Consider the following 8,230-nt stretch of genomic DNA (forward strand, 5'->3'; position numbering starts at 1 on the left):
ATGGATGGAAGTATGAAATCATCATTATGATTAAGTTTTATGTCTTTTTATTGTAAAAAGTACAAGTTCTTACGATTCATCTATCAAAGTTTTCTTTCGAAAGAAAGTTTGCCCATGTTGGGGGAGGGGATTTTAAAAATGCAACTAAGAATAAATTTATATTGACAACTCTCCCAACAGCTACGATCCCTAGGGATTATGGAGACAGCTTTTCATTTCTCCCAGCTTCTGTAAACCACGTGAGATCCAGACTCACTGAAAACTGGGGGTGTTTGTGAATTTATTCATCCGTGAATGAAACAGCAGGAGCAACAGAGAGAAAGAAAGAAAGCGAGACAAAACGCAATCTTTTAAGATTCACTCCAAGATCACTTCAAGCCATAATTTAATGTGAAGTAATTAGCAAAACACAATGAACAAAGTGTACTTTTGTGCTCTTAAATCTTAAAACTCAGATCTTCTCGTTGAGAATTAATTAGACAGAAACAAATATAATAGATATGTCCTAAAATTGGGAGGGTTCACTGAGGAATCCTTTTTTATGTGTCTATGGGTAGAACCAGTAGTAACAAAATGGGCAACCCACCACTAATTACATCCATGCATGTATATGCATACACACACACACAAACACACACACACACATATACACATACATACTTACATACATACATACATACATACATACATGGAGACTAGTATAGATCTATTTCAAGCTATTTAGTTCTGATAAATATCCCAGTAAGGGTATGGCTAGCTGATGAGAGCTAAATAGCTTGAAATAGATCTATACTAGTCTCCCTTTAATTATTTATCAGCACAAATATAACACAAATATAACAAAGGCAACAATAAAAATATTGGATTTCTGTCGTGATGGACTCTTGTGACGAGCCGATTGACAGATAATGGAAGCAGTTAGCTTCCTCCCATAATTGGGGCATACCAGGGGTTGTGACACTAAATATATACCTTCCTCCCTGGCTTCAGCTGATAAGGAGGAGGACCTGCAGCTTAATGGCTAGGACGTCTGCCTAAGATGTAATCAGCCCAGGTTCGAATCCCAGTAAGGGTATGGCTAGCTGATGAGAGCTAAATAGCTTATAGGACTCGTTTGCTCAATGGCTAAGATGCTGAGCTTGTTGATCAGAAAGGTCAGCAGCTCAAATCCCTAGTGCCAGGTAACAGAGTGAGCTCCCATTACTTGTTCCAGATTCTGCCAACCTAACAGTTCAAAAGCGTGTAAAAATGCAAGTAGAAAAATAGAGACACCCTTTGGTGGGAAGGTAAACAGCGTTCCATGCACCTTTGGCCTTTAGTCATGCTGGCCACATGACCAAGGAGACATCTTTGGACAGCACTGGCTCTTCGGCTTTGAAACAGAGATGAGGATCACTCCCTAGAGTCTGCAACGACTAGCACATATGTGTGAGAGGAACCTTTACCTTTATATACACATACACAGTGGGAAGAGGATGCTATATGGATGCTATATGGAACAAAACTGCCTGAATCTAGATGTTCTGCTTCAGATACCATGAAGCCTCTTCCCAGAGGACAACTGGTCATGGAGAGAGTGTGTGTAGCATAAAAAAAAAGTTCTCAATTAATTGCTAAGTTTCTAATGGCAGTATGAAATATGGAGATATTAAAACAAGCAATACTAACAATCATTAACTGATTAATGCATAGTGTTAAACATATCATAGGAGATGTTTGCTTTTGAAGAGCCTTTGGTGCACTCTGAAGTTGGTTATTGTCTTGCAAACATTTCATTACCCTAATAAAAACATCACAATGATGTTACCTAGTTCAGGTATTGAAACGTCTGCAAGAAAACAACCTAACTCCAAAAGCACCAAGGACCCTTCAGTTCAACCCCAAACTACAAGTATCCCCCTTTATCTATATTTGTTTCTGCTTTATGCAATGCAGTAGCCCATCACAAGAAGAAATAAAATGGATTACAAGCCACAAAAAGTGTGTGTGTGTGTGTGTGTGTGTGTGTGTGTGTAAATCACACTGGATGAAATTACACATTACACTAAACCGAAAAAGAAGCCAGCCGTTGATCAGCAAGAGGCTATGAGTTAGCTTGGGAAATGCCTCCTACGTACTTACATGAACATTTCTAAAATCAAAGCATTGCCCTCCTCCCGTTTAAACCTATCCATTCCCCACCCCACCTCCCATGTGAAGATGCATAGAGATTTTTCATCCAATAATTAGTTGTTTAATCAACCTACTCAATTTAATGCATGGTTACTCAAAAGTCAGCTGCACTGATGTCTTTTGCTCCCAAACAATTTTGCATATGACAGCAACAGCATTTGTAGCTATCTACGTATTTCTTCATTTATCCATTGACTGAACAATCTGTTTTTCTGTCATTGCATAAGAGAGAGAGAAAGAGGGAGGGAGGGTGGGTTAGGGAGACTGTCTAATTAAAAAAAAATTATTTGGAGAAGGCTAGCTACTTAATTTATCTAATTTTCATAATTGAATTTGGATAATGGATGAAGAAGATAAAGCCACTCAAATGTTGACAGACTAAGTCAACATTTAAGTTGTACATCCTCTTTAAGTTGTACATCCTCAACATTTAAGTTGTACATCCATTGTTTCTTAATGTTGGATGCAAACATTCTCAACTTTCCTCAAGCTTTCCATGGATTTTGCAGTGAAAAGACTCGTCAATTTTTTTTTCAAGTCTCCTTCGTGCAGCCTATTGAAAGAGTCTCATGCAAAATAAAAAGTGTGTGTGTGTGTGTGGGGGGAGAAAATAAAAAGTATAAAATTCCAAAAAAGCATTTAAGTAAAATTTCTGTTCTCGGCTCTTTCTGTGAGCCACACAGAATCGTTCCATATAAAATAGCAAATAACAGTCGCACTTAGACTTATATGCCGCTTCACATTGCTTTTACAGCCCTCTCTAAGCGGTTTACAGACTCAGCATATTTGCCCCCAACAATCTGGGTCCTCATTTTACCCACCTCAGAAGAATGGAAGGCTAAGTCAATCTTGAGCCAGTGAGACTCAAACTGCCAAATTTCAGGCAACCGGCACTCAGCAGAAGTAGCCTGCAGTAACTGCATTTTAACCATCAAATGGGCACCCAAGGGGGAAGAAGTGGAGGCCATCTTGGGGAAGTGTGGGAGGCCTTGAGAAGACTAAGAGGGGCAGGCCTGGGTTCTGTGCTGGGCCTCCAAGGGCCTCCCCCACCCAAGTCACCCCATGCTTTGGTTAATCATTCATTGGGGAGACTACATATGGGGGAATCGCTAGGTAAAAAGTTCACCTAACAATCATCTCAATGGTGGGATTCAAATAATTTAACAACCGGTTCTCTGCCCTAATGACCAGCTAGTTGGGCATGGCTTGGTGGTCATGTGACTGGGTGGGCATGGCCAACTCAATGTCATTCATATCAATGGGCACTTTCCCTTAGCTGTGACAACATAATAAGGGTTAACCGGAGAGGCAGTTTCTGTAAGTAGGGCAATAAAGATTAGGCTAGAAACAACACCAGAATGTTTCTTTCCTGCCTTCCTTACAGGATTAGCCCTGTAAAGTGGGAAAAACCAAAATGAGATTTCTTCCAACAACCGGTTCTCCGGACTGCTTAGAAAGTTAACAACCGGTTCTCCCTAATAGGTGCAAGCCAGCTGAATCCCACCACTGAACCATCTCTACATGCAACCTCAATGGGCACATTCCATTATGATCATATCTTGAGGGCTACCTGTAAATATAGTCCTTGGCTTATAGTTCATTCATTTAGTGATTGTTTGAAGGTATAACGGCCCTGTAAAAAGGTACTTACGATTGGTCCTCACACCTACAACCATCACAGTATCCATACGGTCATGTGATTAAAATTGGCCACTCGGCAACTGACATATATTTACAATGGTTGCAGTGTCCTGGGGTCCTCTGATTGTTTTTTTGTGACCTTCTCTGCGGGTTTCAGGGAAGCCAGATTTGCTTAACAATGAATGACTCACTTAACAATTGCAGTGATTCACTTAACAATTGAGGCAAAAAGGTCATAAAATCAAATAAGATCACTTAACAACTGCCTTGCTTAGCAACAGAAATTCTGGACCCAATGGTGGTCGTAAGTCAAGTGTCAGGATTCTGATGGGAGCCCTAATTAAATCATGAACCGCGAGCCAAGCATAAAAAGAAATCCAGTTATTCATTAGGAACAACATATTGGCATATTGCCAAGTGGATCCAGCTCTGACTGCACATAATTTATGGCCCAACTATGACGCTGTTTCCCCCCTCCTCCAGGGGTGTGTCATAAATCACATTCTCCAACAGAGCACAGGCTATAGAGATCATGACCCTCCAGCTGTTGCTGGTAACCTGGGATACAGCCTTGAGAAAGGTTCAAGAGCAGACCAGGGATGCTTTATGAGTTGACATTAAGGACCATTTGTATATTGTATATGACGGACATAAAATGAACTTCCAGTATAATTGGACACCTTTAGCAAACTCAGTTATTACCAAAATATTTTTTTTTTAAAATGATTATTTGGCCATTGGGCACCTTATGGGACCGACAGAAGGTACCAATTAGTGATTGTGAGAGTCTATTAAAGAAAGAGTTTTCGTTTTTCAGAAATTAAAGCACAAGTAATGAAGATCCGATGGCTAATTTCAACATCAATTAAGAGCTACTTATTTTTCCTTACTGCTCAGTTAAACTGTCAAATTTAATAGGTTATACATATTTTTTTTTCTTCCCTTCTCCTTTTTGCAGTGGGGGCCACATATTAGAAATGGGCAGCCTGATTCCTTCCAGATGTTTGAGATAACCATTCCCGTTACTCCTAATGATAAGCCCCGTTGTTCAATATTCAGTGTCTCTGGGAGTCATAATCCAAAATTTCTAAAGGATATCTGGCTGCTTTCCTCAACTTAATTAGGACATTTCGCATGTCTAATTTTAGTCTATGTTTATAAGTTAGGGTTTTGGATATTATCCCATTCCATTATGTTTATGTGTGAATTTTTGTTTTTAATCTGTTGGAGCTACTCATTTGTGTTTGCTTGTAGCTTTACTCAATGGATGAGATTTTTGGTTATAAGCAGGGGCAGGCTTCAAAATTTGCAGCAATGGATTTGCTGCCCTGTTGCTGGGTGGGCGTGGCCATGTTGGGTGTGGCCTAGTCGGCTTCCTGCCCACAACAGGAAGGCTTTTCACCCTTCCCAGGCTCCGGAGACTTTCCTTGAGCCTTTGGGAGGGCGAAAACTGCTTCCCCTGAGCTCCGGAGGCTCTCTGGAAGACAGAAAAGTCAATTTCTGGATTTCCAGAACCTCCAGTTTCCCCCTCTCCCCGAATGTCCGCATGGGCCCTGCATTTACCTGGCATGAAGAATGGATTGCGTGGAGATTCCTGGGCAGGGCGGGGTGTTGCAGGAGGGGGAGGAAAGGGTAGTCATTGCCAGCCAAGGGTGGAATTTGGGGGTTTGTCGAACTGGGCAGAATGCTAGCTAGAGGATCGCCTGAACCTGTGTGAACCCCCAGCAGCCCATCACTGTGTCAGCTCCACCAAGCCCAGAGCCCTGGAACTGCCATTTGGGGAGGGGGAGGGAACTGGGCCAGCTGCCAAGACTCGTGCTTACCAGATGGAGATCTCCCTCCTCCACAAGCAGTCCAGCCAAGAACTTTACATAGCACTTCATGACTGCCTGCCGGGAGGTTTCCACTGAGAACATTCCTGAACTGATTACTGACTGAGAACAATCCATGATTGATTGCCGGGTGGTTTTTACTCTTGTTATAAAGTGATGGGTGTGCACACACGCGGGGGTGGGACTTAGCCTAATTACCAAGTAGCTATAAAAGGGGGTGGGGAGCACCGGGTATCAGCTCTCACAATTTATTCATTGCCTTGGTGATGTGTTGGCCAGTTCGTGCCAGAGGAAGATGAACTGCATTTTCAAACTGTCTCTGTGTTTGGCTCCTTTCATTAACCCTTTGGAACCTGACACAAGTTACAAATCTTCTATACAGAAGGCTGTACACAACTAACCCCAATACTGTTGGGCTGATGGCTGGATGGATGAATGTTTTGGAATAGAGAAGAAGGTCTCTTCCTCATATACCGTGATGCAATGAATTTTGACAGATGCCCCAAGGAAGGCTGAGCGTTGAAGAATTGATTCTTTCGAACTGAGATCAAATCACTCTTGAAGGAAATCAACCCTGGATGCTCTTTGGAAGGACAGATCTCCTGAAGCTGAACTTCAAATATCTTAGCCACCAAAGGAGAAGAAAAGACTCATTGGAAAAAACCCTGATGTTGGGAAAGATTGAAGGGGACAGTGGAGGATGAGATGGTTAGATAGGGTCATTGATGCAATGAAGATGAATTTGGATAATCTCAGGGAGACAGAGAAGAATAGGGTGTGCTAGGGTCCATGGCAGGAGTGGGTTCTGGCAGGCACTACTGCCAGTTCGCTCGTGTGCACACTGTGTGTGCATGCGCAGTGCTATTAAAATTGCTCTGCGCATATGCAGAACTGAAAAACAAGATGGTGGCACCTTCAGCACCACCTGGAGAACAAGTTCGGGGGAGTGGCAGGCCTGGGTCGCTGCTGGTTCCAGCGACCCAGGTCGCCAAACCACTACCAGTTGGGTTGAGCCAGTACGAACCAGTAGGAGCCCACCCCTGGTTCATGGGATTGCGAATAGTCAGACATAATTTATCGACTGAACAACAGTCTGTCAGGCACACAGAACTCCATTACATTTCTTTACAACACGACAAATTAGAATTCTGTGTCTACATCTGCAAGGAGAAGATGGAAAGTTGGAAAAAATATGCAAGAGAACACAATGAATAACCAATAGCGGCACCTTCTAGAGCTCCCAAAATAAAGGAAAAATCAATGTCCTTGGAAAGGTTTATCACTATTAATCAGGCTGGGTCGAAATCATCAGCATTTATCCATGCAGTCACAAAAGCTTCAGTCTCCCTTGATAATCTCAGATTAACTGCAGGTTGTCCTCGCTTTACAACCACAATTGAACAACAGGCTAACATGTCTGTCTAGTAGGAGTGATGAAGAGTTGTCTGCTACATCTATTCTTCTCCACCCCCTGCCTTTTATTCCCAGATTCACTGGCAGCAGTGGCTCTTCCTGCCCAAGGATCACCCCATAGATTTCCACTGCTTTCCTCTCCTCTGCCTCTGCACATCTGCGTGTCAAGCACTGGACCCAGCTGTTCCTCCACTTCTTCATCAGTCACCTCCAGACCTGGGGGCTGTTGACTCTCCATCTGAGGGATGACGGCCGGCCAAGGCTTCCCCTCTGTCTGTCTGTCTGTCTCTCTCTATATCTATCTATCTATCTATCTATCTATCTATCTATCTATCTATCTATCTATCTATCTATCTATCTCTCTACCTCTACCTCTACCTCTACCTCTACCTCTACCTCTACCTCTACCTCTACCTCTACCTCTACCTCTACCTCTACCTCCACCTCTATCTCTGCCAGCTCCATTCCCTCTTCTCCCTCAAGGACCTCAGGTTGCCTTGATGCTGACCCCCCAATTCCCACGCCTCCTCCTCATTTGATTCGGCTGCTTCGAGGGGCCCGGCGGCCGACAGGCCAAAACAAAGGGATGCAAAAGGAAGAATGAAATTAAATAAGAATGACAAACATTAAAATATTTTTACAATTATTTTACATAACTCAATTGAATTGTTGAACTGTCCTGCAGCGAAATGTCCCAGGGCGAATTGGCAGTGGTGGTTTGGCCATGATGGGTTGACCATAGCAAGTTATCCCATTCCAAACAATAATACCCTCAATTCCTTTCTGGAGGAATGCAATCAACATTGAGCCGAGCCTACCACACGAATTCTGAAAAGTCTGCACTTGAATGTCCCAAAGGTGCTGTAATGGCTCCTCTCCTAACTTAAGAAAGTAAAGACTCTTGAAAGGGATTATTTCAAAAGGAACCTTTAATCAAGCAGGATGGAAAACCATTAGAGGCAAAGCAGCATCTGAAACCCTTTAGGCAATACAAGTGGGATTAAACTGATAATGACCCCTCCCTTTTGTCCGAATGCAGATTCCGACCAATACACAAGTGTGAAGATGTTTCCTTAACACTTCTGCCCTGAGAGTCATATAACACCATGGCTATCTCTAGTTAGACATTAAAGTAAGATATCCCACATGGCTATCATAAACATCCCTTCAGA

This window comes from Thamnophis elegans, chromosome 4 (genome assembly GCF_009769535.1).
Source record: "Thamnophis elegans isolate rThaEle1 chromosome 4, rThaEle1.pri, whole genome shotgun sequence".
Lineage (NCBI taxonomy): Eukaryota > Metazoa > Chordata > Lepidosauria > Squamata > Colubridae > Thamnophis > Thamnophis elegans.